We start from the raw sequence: 14,046 nt of genomic DNA, 5'->3' as shown, positions 1-14,046 counted from the left end.
CCCACTATTCCAAAAGACCTTTAAGTATGTTTTGCCCTAGACAAGAAAAACCTTTAAAAGTTCCTAATGATTTATTAAGGTTATCTAATAGTAATTCTAATAAAAATATTAAAATAATCCAGATTTTAAGAAGATCTTCATTACCTTCAAATTCATTGTATTATTTTACTGATTTTTTTTTTTTTTTTAATGCTAAGGCAGTTCTAATGCTGGATGCCAGATATTACTTTCTACTCTGAACCCAAAACTACATTAAATTTGACATGCGGACAAATTGGTATAATGTGCAAACAATAAACACATGCCAGGAATCGAGAAGCCTCTGAGGGCAAGGAGCTGTATGTCAAGTATGCTTTCCTACTCTCTTCTCCCCATACAACTTATGCCATCCTCCCATAAGCTTTCCATATTTTAAAATCCTTACTGAATATCATATATTGGGTGAGGAGTAGAGGGAGCGAAAGTATCAGGAAATTCACCCTAGGTACCTCAGTCAAGAAAATCATTAAATGTAGACAAATTTTATATAGGGATATATCCTGTTATCAATCTATACCACATGTAGTACTCTTAAATTCATCTCTAAAATCCTGTCATTATTTTATGACTAGTTCAGTTATATCATGCCATATTATGTGATTTACTGTATGTAAAAAACATTAATTTATTAAATGCAAACACTGAAAACATCTCATTACTTTTACAAATGTATTTTTATTTTTAGAAAACATACTAAATTTCAATAAATACAAATAACCTAAACAGTTTAAAAGACTTTATTACTGATTTTAATAAATATGCCCAGCTTCAACTCACATTGGCATAATATGTCTTTTTTTTTTTTTTTTAATACACTGGTATTTGCAACCGTCAACTTATGGCCTTAGGATAATAACACCTGGGAATTGTGTGTTAAAAAATTTAGACTAGTTAGGCTCTAAGCAACACAAGATAGAGCTTTTGAAAGTTGCTCTCATGTACCCTTTTTGCTCTCTCATCTTTTCCTTATAAATTCCACTGCACTCCTGGATTCTGACGGCTTTTATTGTGATGTTGCCTTGAGCTTTGACCATCCTTTCATCAATCTTTCTGCGTTCCCTGCTACGTGCTTTCTGAACAAGTTTAACTTGATTTCTTCGCTTACCTGATTTCTGACCTTCTCTTAGGCTCTTGACTGCTGATTCTATCTAAAGGCATTCCTGATTTTCCTGGCCCGGGTCTAAACTTTGACCTTTCCCCGTAATCTTGATCCTAACCTATTGCTTTCATGTTGAAGGAAGCATATAGGTCTGAAACTTTTGTTTTCTGTTCTTCAGTCTCCTTCTGTTTTCCTCATAGCAAGAGGGAAATAAGCATTTCTAGGCTGTATGTGAGTGCTATCCAAGAATATTTTATCTATTCTCAGTTAATAATAGGAAAAAAAAATCTGCCCTTTTAGGGTCTACATTCTAGTGAGGTACATAGATAATAAACAATGAACATAAGAAATGATACAGATAATACCAAAGAGTTTATATGTCAATAGGTGGCAGGTGTTATGGATAAAACAAACAAAAGAATAGTAATGAGGAGGGGAATATTAATAGTTGTCAGTTATCCCTCACTGAGAAGGAGATGTTTAAGTACAGGCTTGAAGGAAGTGAAGGAGTGGTCTAATTTGATTACTTGGAAAAGGGTGTTACAGTAAGAGGCAACAGTGATGTAAAGATCTTAGAATGTTTGGTATGCTTACTTGATGAAGAACGAAGACATAAGGGTGACTCAAATGGAGCGAGTGAAGAGCAGACTGCTAGATGAGATCAGAGAGGAATAGAAGGCAGAACAGTAGAAGAATATCAAATCCCAGTTTCCTTCAAACCATCCATTCAAAATATAGTTATTGAGTGCCTATGTTTGGGATATATTCGTGAATAGAACAAAGTTCCTCTTACAGGCTCAAACTCTAAGAATGTGTTTGAAAAGATCCCCAGGTTTATAACATCAACATTTTCTCCCTCTGACAAGCAGCCATTTTCAGTCTTTCTCCAAAGTGTGACACACTGATGATTCTTAAAGACATAACCATATGTTACCTTATGAATTTTCATGCAATTATTAAGCTTCTATGTTATGGAAAATTCTTACATTATGTACACAAAATAATATAGCAATATGTGTCTTAAGATATGATTATAGTAAGAACACTGGCAAGATGATTTAATCATGTAAGTGAACAATGTAGCTCTACCAAACACATTGTAGTAATTTTTAAATTGACTAATAAATATATTAATGAATTATTTTTGTTGATGATGATTATATCATCAGCTGGTATGCCCCTTCTATGAGTATTTTAAGCAATATGATAGATAAAAATATATAGTAAAAACTTTCTTAAAATTGATTTAGTGTTACTACATCTTAAATAATATTCACCTGCTGTTTTAGTCACCTAGTGCTGCTATAACAGAAATACCACAAGCGGATGGGTTTAACAAAGAGAAATTTATTCTCTCACGGTCTGGTAGGCTAGAAGCCCAAATTCAGGATGTCAGCTCCAGGGGAAGGCTTTCTTTCTTTATCAGCTCTGGAGGAAGTCTTCCCTTGGTCTGGGAGCATGTCTGCACAGGAACCTCAGGTCCGAAGGACGCTCTCTGCTACTGGCACTGCTTTCTTGATGGTATGAGGTCCCCATGTCTCTCTACTCACTTCTCTCTTTTATATCCCAAAAGAAATTGGTTTAAGACGCTACCTAATCTTGTAGACCTCATCAATATAACTGCCACTAATCCATCTTATTACATCATAGTGATAGGATTTACAACGTATAGGAAAATCACATAAAATGGTAGACAATCACACAATACTCAGAATCACGGCGCAGCTAAGTTGACAGATATTTTGGGGGGACACAATTCAGGCCATGACAACTACTAAAGTGGAAACCCTGGTGGTGTAGTGGTTCAAGAGCTACGGCTGCTAACCAAAAAGGTCAGCAGTTCGAATTCACCAGCCATTCATTGGAAACTCTGTGGACCAGTTCTGTTCTGTCCTTGAGGGCCTCTATGAGTTTGAATCAACTCGATGGCAATGAGTTTGGTTTGGTTTTGATACTAAACTATGTGCCCCTCACTTTAAACAAGCAGATAATAAGTTAGCACTGACAGTCCTCACTTTGCAACATAGTGTGGGAACACAAAAATGGTTGTGCAAGCTAAACTGTGCAGAGTGATCTTAACATGAGAAAAATTATGACTGTGACTTTTAATTTTTTGTGTGTAAATATAAATTTATAGGAAAATTAAAAAATGCTAAAACTAATAATCATTTAGCACACTGTAATTTACATTGAGAATTGAAGACCCAATTTTGGCTGTTTCTCCTGTAACTCCATTTATGTTTGACTCAAATTTTACTTTAAGAGTGGATGAAATTATGTTTCATTTCTATGCTGCACTTTCGTCTTCCCTGGACAAATCCCTCTTTCAATTAACCATTTTTGAAAAATGCCTTTTGGGGTTATTATTGGAAAACAAGGAAATAACACAACTACACACTTTGCTTTCTGCATGAACTGAGTAATACATGTGCTGTGATCAATGGTCAAAGACTTTGAAAGGAGTTACATGATTGACCACTGACTATGAGGCACATCTAGTATTTACGTAGTACTTTTGGGCTAAAAATCAAAGTTCGTGCATTATGTGATTACTTACAGTTAATACACTATGGTAACTGAAATTTGAACTGTGTTGTTTGGGAGCTACTGTTATTTCACTAAACTGTAGTACACTACGATTTGTGCATATGAGAACAATGCAAAGTCATGACTGCCTATGTTTAGGAGCTCATGCTATGGAGTCAGGTTCTGTTGAAATCTAAACTTTAGCATTTACTAGTTATGTCACAAGGTCTCTGGGTGGTACAAACAGTATGACACTCAGCAGCACTGGGAAGAAAGGCCTAGGGATCTGCTTTCATAAATATTACAGCCAAGAAAACCCTATGGAGCAGTTACATTCTGTAACACATGGAGTCACCATGAGTCAGAATTGACTCAATATCAAGAGGTTTAATTTTTTACATTGGGTAGTGGCTTTCTAAGGCTTAGTTTCTACATAGGTAACATGGTATTGTATCTTAAGGTTGTTAAAAAGATTAAGTGAGGTGACATACGTAGAGTAAGACCTTGATATACACATAGTAAATAGCCAATAAATGTTTGTCATTTGGGTTATTATTTCTATTCCACTACACTGCAAGCCCCTTGAAGCCAGAGGCTGCTGTATCCCATTACATGCCACAAGGCCTGGAATGTAGTAGGTACTCAATCAATCTATTTTACATAAATGAACCTTAGTTTCTCCACTCTTAGAACAACACTGTAATAGAACTTTATGTTTTTTTTCTTAAACCGGCAAAATTTATTTTCAAGTGAATTCCAAGATTTATTCCTTTCTCGCCTATCCAAAAAAAAAAAAAAAACCATTGCCGTCAAATTGATTCTGACTCATAGCAACCCTATAGGGCAGAGTACAATTGTCCCATAGGATTTCCAAGGATCAGTTGGGGATTTGAACTGCTGACCTTTTGGTTAGCGGCCATAGCTCATCCAATTTATAATGAAATAGCAATAACTATCTCTTTAAATGAAAATTATATGACGTGTGAGCATACTCAAATACTACCAAACTGGGTCTAATTTTCCTGAAAATTAGCCTTAAAGGAAAAACTGGGAGTAATTTTGTTTCTGACTTTATTTAGCGATCAATTTTATTAATCCTATTCTCCCTTCTTGGAACCGGACTGTCTTTCCCCAAACCTATCGAGATTTTCCAGATACCATCATATTAATTCACTCGTGCCTTTGAGGCAGAGATGAAATGGCCATTTTTCAAATCTAAAGTGCCCTAACCACAGAAAAGCAATATTATTTTTCATTTAATGAGCTTTAGCACATGAACAATTAAGAAGACATAATTGAATGAAGCTAATCAGCAAAAAGCAGGAGCTGGTCTCTGGGAACTTGCTGAAGTTGATTGCGGCTCTTATCTGTGGTGTTATCCTTTAAGCTAATAGTACCTATGGGTGAGAAAACACAGGCTAGATACTGTACAACATTGGCAGCCCCACATTTTCAAATTCGTTTTTAAAAATACATATTACTGGAAGGACTAATGGTACTGATAAAAACAGAGTGAAACTATTGGTTGACCTACAACTGTCAGATTGCTGTTGAAAAAGGCAAATGATACTGATAAAAAGAGAATGAAACCATTGGTTGACCTAAAACTGTCAGACTGCTATTGAAGAAGGCAAGTAAAAAAGAAAATGGGTTCATTTCTTTATCTAGTTGTTAACAACTGCTTAGAGGGCTAGCTTTATCACTCTAAGAAAGTTCTCCTTATTCTAAGGTAGGAGGTGAACCACTTAATGAAGTGTAGATTTATTAGAACTTTTGTTCAAACTTTAATGAAGGACAAGTTTTTAAATATTCAACTTCCTAAAGAAACTGGGAATATCTGCATCCCTTAGCTGGGAAATGTTAATTCATAGGAAATTGCTATTTTGTTATTGTTGTATTTGTGCTGTCGAGTTGGTTCCGACTCAAAGTGACCGTATGTACAACAGAAGGAAACAGTGCCTGGCCCTGTGCCATCCTGACAATCATTGTTATGCCAAGCCCACTGTTGTAACCGCTGTGTCAATCCATCTTGTTGAAGATCTTCTTCTTTTTTGCTGGCTGTCCACTTTACCAAGAATGATGTCCTTTTCCAGGGACTGATCACTCCTGATAATAAGTCCAAAGTATGTGAGACTTAGTCTTGCCATCCTTGCTTCTAAGGAGCATTCTGGCTATACTTCTTCCAAGACAGATTTGTTCATTCTTTTGGCAGTCCGTGGTATAATCAGTATTCTTCCATGGTATAATCAGTATTCTTAGCCAACACCACAATTCAAAGGCATCAACTCTTCTGTCTTCCTCATTCATCATCCAGCTTTCACATACACATGAGGCAATTGAAAACACCATGGCCTGGGTCAGGCACACCTCAGTCTTCAAGGTGACATCTTTGCTTTTCAACACTTTAAAGACATCTTTTTGTGGCAAATTTGTCCAATGCAATGTGTCTTTTGATTTCTTCTTGGCTGCTGCTTCCATGAGTAATGATTGTCAATCCAAGTCAAATGAAATCCTTGGCAACTTTAATCTTTCTCTGTTTATCATGATGTTGCTTATTGGTCTGGTTGTGTGGATTTTTGTTTCCTTTATGTTGAGGTGTAATCCATACTGAGGGCTGTGGTCTTTGAACTTCATCAGTAAGTGCTTCAAGTCTTCTTCACCTTCAGCAAGCAAGGTTGTGTCATATGCATCGTGCAGGTTGTTAATGAGTCTTCCTCCAATCCTGACACGTTCTTCTTCATATAGTCCAGATTCTCAGATTATTTGCTAGGCATACAGATTGAATAAATATGGTGAAATACAACCCTGCTAATTTAAGAGTATTAAAATCAAGAATGGAAAATCTCACAATATTGATGCCCCAATTAAAGTAGTTAACTCTCAGATGGGGTGCTGTTTTAGTCATCTAGTGTTGCCATAACAGAAATGCCACTAGTGGATGACTTTAACAAAGAGAAATTTATTTTCTCACAGTCTAGTAGGTTACAAGTCCAAATTAAGGGTGTCAGCTCCAGGAGAAGGCTTTTTCTCTCTGTCAGCTCTAGAGGAAGATCTTTGTCCTCAGTCTTGGTGGGGGAGCTTCTCAGGTGCAGGGACCCTGGGTCCAAAGGACGTGCTCTGTTCCTGGTGCTGCTTTCTTGGTGGTATGAGGTCCCCAACTCTCTGCTTTCTTCCCTTTCCTTTTATCTCTTTAGAGATAAAAGATGGTACAGGCCACACCCAAGGGAAACTCCCTTTACCTTGGATCAGGGAGGTAACCTGAGTGAGGGTGGGTGTTATAATCCCACCCTAATCCTCTCAATATAAAATTACAATCACAAAATGGAGGACAACCATACAATACTGGTAATTGTGGCCTAACCAAATTGATACACACATTTTTGGGGGGATATAAGTCCATGACAAGTGTACATTAAATTTCTGGATGGCTTGTTTAAACTAGACCTTAAAGGCAACCAAATTTTTTTTTGGCCATTTATAGTTTGTAAGGAACTTAGAGAACCTATGTATCTAGAACTCCTGAATGTTGGCTTCCTTGAACGAGGCCTTAGATTTAATGTATTTGTATATTGTTTTTAGAAGATTTTAGGTGTATACTATGGTATATTGTATAATATGATGTTATAAAAAAGATCTTTGCTAATCAGATTTTCATATAACAGAATCAAAGCTACCATCTAGTCAAGGCATTCTTATAATTTTGACTACTTCTGCTATTTCCTTTTCTTTCTTTAGTTTCTTTAGTTGAAAATAGCTCTGTTTTTTTCTTTTAAATGACTGGAATATCATTACTAATAGGCCTTTGACTATTATTCTAACATATATTCACTCACAACTTGATTCCAGCTTCTATACCCAAGAACTATCAGCACAGCTATTTGTTTTTAAAAGGCAGGGAGACGGTGAATTGGAGATTAGAGGAATGAATAGGGGTAAAGAAAACAGACAAGAAAAATGTAAGGGGGATAGTAAAGAAAGAAAGAGCTGACATGAATCAAGGAAGAATAAAGAGAAAAGATACAAATAACTGAAGCAGGATAAAACAGTTAAGGGGTATAAGAAAGGAGACATAATAAAACCTCATTGTGGATACTCCATTATCCCTCATGATTATAGATTTAGGGGGCCATTCTATTAATATTGTAGAATTTTTAACATGTTTCTGTGTATCTCAACTTTGAGAGGATGCTATTGAGAGTATTTGCAGCCTTTTAAATAGAAGCAATAATTTTTAAACCATTTCTTACATAATAATCAAGAGATGAGTGCTATATTCTACAGTTAAAAGTAGAAGCCTTTTTTCTATTCCTGAAATTCATGTATATTTATCGTTAATATTCATTGTTATTTACTTATTTGTATATCTTGATATCCTAAATAAAAGCTCACATGGCATGTTTTTATCTTCAGATCAGTCATCTTTCTACTGATGTTTTATTTTAGTCTTATTTAAGATGATAGCACAGACATTTACATCTGAGCAGTGGTTTTGTTTGTTTTTTGTCCATTATTTTAACTTCAAGTAAATCACTCTAGTTAAGTACTTCTACCTTTGAAGGGATATCGTGCAGGTATTGAATATACTTTAAAAAAACAAAAACAAAACAACAAAAAAAAACTGCCTTCGAGTCAATTCTGAATCTTAGCAACCCTATAGGGTAGAATAGAACTGCCCCAGAGAATTTCCAAGGAGTGGCTTGTGGATTCAAACTGCTAACCTTTTGGTTAGTAGCTGAGCTTTTAACTACTGCGAGAACAGGTCTCCTAAATATACTTTAGGGAATACCTATCTTCACACTTTACTACTATGAGAGCAGAAAACAAAATTGATTTATTTTCCTTCCAGATTTGTAAATGAGATTTGTAATTGAAGTAACTGCTGTGGTTCATTAGCATATGGACTTTATTTATTTTTGGTAGACTTGGAGAGATGATGATCTCACCCATTTCTGTGCATCGATGTACTCTTATACCTACAGTTCTTCATGACCCTTCCCCATCTGTTGGTCAAACAGTGATAGCATTTGTCAATTGTAATACTTCTTGTTAGTATTAAAAAAAAAACTCACCATGTGTTATTTTACTATTGTCTACATGACCACACCCACACTTCAGCTGCGAGATATCTTTGCTCTTCCTTTGACTGTGAAAAAGTAACATAACCCAATCTTCCATTTAGTAAAGTAAAATAGGAAGAAGAACAAGGAAGAAAAACGAAATCATCCAAGTAGCTCAAGTAAAAAGTAACTCTAGAAAATCTTTGTATTCTCCCGTCGTTTAGTACAATGTTTTACATGTTGACTCATTTGATCAAATTTGTTAATTGCATGGGTAGAATATTCTCTATCATATATTTGGTCTGTTTGCTCTATCAAAGGTATTCACTTATGTAAATACAAAAATTGGCAAAACTAACTGATACGTATTTTAAGGATGCATATATTGTTGTATATCTACAAATCAACCAAAGACCAGTTGCTGTAGAGTTGATTCAACTCATGGAGTCCCTGGGTGGCACAAAGGCTTGAGCGCTCAACTACTAACCAAAGGGATGGCAGTTTGAACCCACCCAGAAGAAAGGCCTGGTGATCTGCCTTTGAAAGGTCACAACCTTGAAAACCCTATAGAGTCAGTTCCACCCTGACTCACATGGGGTCACCATGAGTCAATTAATTAAAGCAAGTAATAATTAAAACAAAATTTAGGATACTCTTTGTTTCTGGAGGATAGTAAAGTGTTTACGAGAGATTCTAAGTTACTGGTAATGTTCTATTTCTTAAGCTGCGTTGTATCAGATACACATTTTTTATGTAAATAGTAAATAGAAATACATGATTTTTGTGTATATATATTTTCCCACAAGAAAAAACATGATAAAAAACTGTATAACTATGACAAGAAAATTAATGCTCTGAATGTGACCTGAACTGTGTTCAGATCCCACGTTGGATTCATTTTACTACTTAATTATTATTTTATGTCTGATGTTACTGAGGCTATGCCTCTTACCAATAACAGATTTCAATAAAATAGTCGGATGATTAAATGAATTTAACATTCTTTTTGGAAGTAAACTGTTCTATATGATTATAGATATGAAGGATAAACCCATATAATAATCTTTTCTCTACAGAGGTCAAAAACAGATAAACTTAAATTTACCAAAAGAAAATCTTTATTTTTAAAAATAACATTAATAAGCAATATAATTAGTTTGCAAAATACGAGGAAAAGTATGTTGTTTTTAGGTGTCCGTGAGTCTATTTTGACTCATAGCGACCATAGGGTTTTTTTAGGCTGTAAACTTTATGGGAGCAGATTGCCAGGTCTTTCTCCCAAGGAGCTGCTGGGTGGGTTCTAACTTCCAACTCTTTGATTAGCAGCCAAGTGGCTAACCTTTGTGCCACAAGGGATACCTGAGGAAAAGTATAGGGATGAGAAAATACCTTAAGTGATAAGGTTTATTAATGTTATTATGTGTTTTAGTGGTTTATAAGTAGTCTGTATGTGCATCTATGTATATATTATTAATCCCAGATAAATATAGTGTAACACGTATTGTGTAGATAAGTCTTTTAATCCCCACTGGACAAATGAAAAAACTGAGGTGAGCAAATGCCCTCTATAACACTGCCAGTGAAAGACGTAGCTTCAATATAAACACTAGTATCCTGACTTCAGATATGGGTGTCTTTAGCGAAAAATGATAAAACTATGATTACAAAGTGATCTTTGGCTCTTTGAATAACAGGATAACAGTTTATGAGATTCATCCTTAAATCTAAGAGGAATTCCCCATACTTTAAAAGAATAGAGAAATACCATTTTAATTTGCATAACATTTTTATCTTCTAACTCCTAAACCCTATCTATTTAACCCCACCTTTTTTTTTTTTTTAGTCAGCCCTGTCCCAACACACTAAATTCTACAACTCTGTCATGTGATCCACTTTATTATAGGGGGATGCATTTTTCCTTAAAAAATTCGTGTTGAAAAACTTCCTGTATGTAAATAGGCCTCGTTATGCCTTTTGGAGAGACTTTTGATGTAGTTTCATTGGTGATTGTTTTAATCTGACAACTCTAGTTAGAAAGCTTTTAATATTGAACTGTGGGTCTTTTGGCATTATTTTTTTCAAATATTCACTTACTCCCTTCTAAGATGACTTGTGTGCACAACTTAAGGCTGTTGCGCTCTATTTAGAGTTTGCTTCAGTTACTCGTTTATTTTATTAACTCTCGTTTTCAAAAGAATAGAAAGAATAGGAAAAAAAAAAAAAAAAGACCAAATAATGGCAATGTAGATCACTCCCAAACTGTTTAAACCTCCAGGTTAGGCTAGACTATAAACCCCATAATGATAGGGAATTTTTTTCCATAGGGACTAGACTAATAATCACTCAATAAATATGTGTTGGATGAATGAAAGTATAAGCTAGATTAAATTACTTCTAAAGACTCCCATGATTCTGTAAAGTTTTAAGAGTTTATAAAGGTATTTTATGTAAGATTCGGCCCCAGGCGATTTGTTGTACTCACTCTCCTGTGTCAAAAATAAAAAATGTGCATACAGTTGTGTATAAAGATGAGGCCAGTTCAGAAAAAGAACTTGGGAGTTAAGAGACCAATGCACTTTTTGCATTTTAAAATGATTCTTCAATAACTAGAACTTGTTTTCCTTCCGAGCCCCAAATAAAAAGAAAACATCAAATCAATTTTGCTTAAATAGTTCAAAAAATTACTGTTTAACAGCTTACTTCATGAAGAGGGGGTAGCTAAAAATAAAGTAATTTTGCATCTGTTTTCCAAATATGTTGTTTTCTGTATCATGATCAATGCTCTATAAATATCATTTTCTCCTATTCTTTCCTATTTTAGTCCTTCATGATTTGCCTAGAGAAAAAATAGTAAGATATTGCAGTGTGATGGATCACTCTTGGGTGGCCTTCTTAGCCGTGGCCTTGTAACTCCCAACCTGGTGATGGGTGGGATGGTGCAGATAAGGTAACCAACCAAAGGGATTGGTCGGTTTTGCCATCTTGCTGAGCTTGAAATGAGTGACTCTAGAGGTGAGAAAGAGAGAATCCCACCACTACCAAGGAAGAACAGCCAGGAGCCAACAAGTCCTTTGGACCCAGAATACCTGCACTGAGAAGCTACTGGACCCAGCAGACAGACAGCGAGCTATAACCCTGAAGGTGGCAAGAAGTGGTGGCAGAGACCCGGCAGCAGGAGACTGCGTGCTGAGCTTTTTGGCCTATGGAGAGACAAAGCTGTGTACTTTGGGGAGAGTCCTAGGTCCAGGGAGAAGCATGCCTGCGAGCACAGCTGGAAAGAGGCTGTCCTGATGAAAGAACTATATCCTGAGTGTTCTTGAGCCTGAATTGTAACTGTATTTCCCTAATAAAATCCATAATCATGAGTATTGTCTGGGAGTTTTGTGTGATGATTGCAGTGAATTATCAAACCCAATAGAGTGCTGTGGGAGGGATGGTTGGTCAGAGTTGGTAAAAATGGCTAAGAGAGAAAGCGTGTCTGACCTCTGCTTCATAGAAATCAGCTCTGGGCTGTTGATCTTGATTCTTCTTCCCACTTCTGGGGTTGGAGGAAGTCAGACGCTGCCCCCACGCCATTTTTACAGGTACATATTTATATCATATGCAAATAAATCAATGCTATTAGATCTTGGGTGATTGCATTTTGGCATTACCAAAAAAAAAAAAAATACACACACAAAAAATTGTATAGAACAGCTAATGAAGCTTTAAGTTCATTTTGTTTTTGTTGCTGCTTCGAGTCTTAGCGACATGAGGTTCAACAGAACAAAACACTGCCCGATGGTCACCATCCTCACAATTGTTGCTATGTTTGAGCCCATTGCTGCAGCCACTGTGTTAGTCCATCTAGTTGAGAATCTTCCTTTTTTTCACTGACTCTCCACTTTATCAAGCATGATGTCCTTCTCCAAGGACCAGTCCCTCCTGATAACATGCCCAAAGTATGTGAGACAAAGTCTTCTCATCCTCACTTCTAAGGAGCATTCTGGCTGTACTTCTTCAAGACAAATTTGTTCATTCTTCTGGCAGTCCATGGTATATTCAATATTCTTTGCCAACACCATAATTCAAAGGCATAAATTTTTCAGTCTTCCTTATTTATTGTCCAGTGTTTGCATGCATATGAGGCAACTGAAAATACCATGGCTTGGGTGAGGCACACCTTAGTCCTTAGACTAACATCTTTGCTTTTTAACACTTTAAAGAGATCTTTTGCAGCAGATTTGCCCAGTGAAATGCATCATTTGATTTCTTGACTGCTGCTTCCATGGGTATTGATTGTGGATCCAAGTAAAATGAAATCCTTGACAACTTCCATGTTTTCTCTGTTTGTTATGATGTTATTTATTGGTCTACTTGTGAGGATTTTTGTTTTCCTTATGTTGAGGTGTAATCCATATTGAAGGCTGTGGTCTTTGATCTTCATCAGTAAGTGCTTCAAGTTCTCTTTACTTTTAGCAAGCAAGGTTGTATTATCTGCGTATTGTAGGTTGTTAATGAGTCTTCCTCCAATCTGATGCTGCATTCTTCTACATATAGTCCACCTTCTCAGATTATTTGCTCAGTATACAGATTGAATAAGTATGGTGAAAGGATCCCCTTGTTCTTTTTTGCACAACTTTCTCTAGGAGCCACATGAGCACAATTGAGTGCTCTGAAATTCCCATGCTTTGCAATGGTATCCATAATTTGTTATGATCCACACAGTCGAATGTCTTTGTGTAGCCAGTAAAACACAGGTAAATATCTTTCTGGTATTCTCTGCTTTCAGTCAAGATTCATCTGAAATCAGGAATGATATCCCTTGTTCAATGTCCTCTTCTGAATCTGGCTTGAATTTCTGGCAGTTGTCTATGTACTGCTGCAACCATTTTTTTTTTTAATTTTCTTCAGCATAATTTTATTGCATGTGATATTAATGATGTTGTTGTTGTTGTTAGGTGCTGTCGAGTCAGTTCCGACTCATAGCGACCCCATGCACAACAGAATGAAACACTGCCCGGTCCTGAGCCGTCCTCACAATTATTGTTATGCTTGAGCTGATTGTTGCAGCCACTGTGTCAATCCACCTCTTTGAGGGTCTTCCTCTTTTCCACTGACCGTGTACTCTGCCAAGCATGATGTCCTTCTCCAGGGACTGATCCCTCCTGACAACATGTCCAAAGTATGTAAGATGCAGTCTCGCCATCCTTGCTTCTAAGGAGCTTTCTGGCTGTAATTCTTCTAAGGCAGATTTGTTCGTTCTTTTGGCAGTCCATGGTATATTCAATATTCTTCACCAACACCACAATTCGGAGGCGTCAACTCTTCTTCAGTCTTCCTTAT

The 14,046-nt window shown here is 36.3% G+C and overlaps 1 protein-coding gene across 17 annotated transcripts in view; it reads left to right on the top strand.

Annotated features, from left to right (window-relative positions):
• Positions 1-14,046, top strand: part of PCDH15 (protocadherin related 15) — an 853,216-nt gene that overhangs the window by 37,231 nt on the left and 801,939 nt on the right. The gene's annotated exons all lie outside the window — the stretch shown is intronic.

The sequence above is a fragment of the Loxodonta africana genome, chromosome 16 (assembly GCF_030014295.1).
Source record: "Loxodonta africana isolate mLoxAfr1 chromosome 16, mLoxAfr1.hap2, whole genome shotgun sequence".
NCBI lineage: Eukaryota > Metazoa > Chordata > Mammalia > Proboscidea > Elephantidae > Loxodonta > Loxodonta africana.
The sequence above is the reverse complement of the archived record's forward strand: the minus strand, read 5'-3'. Positions and strand labels throughout refer to the sequence as shown.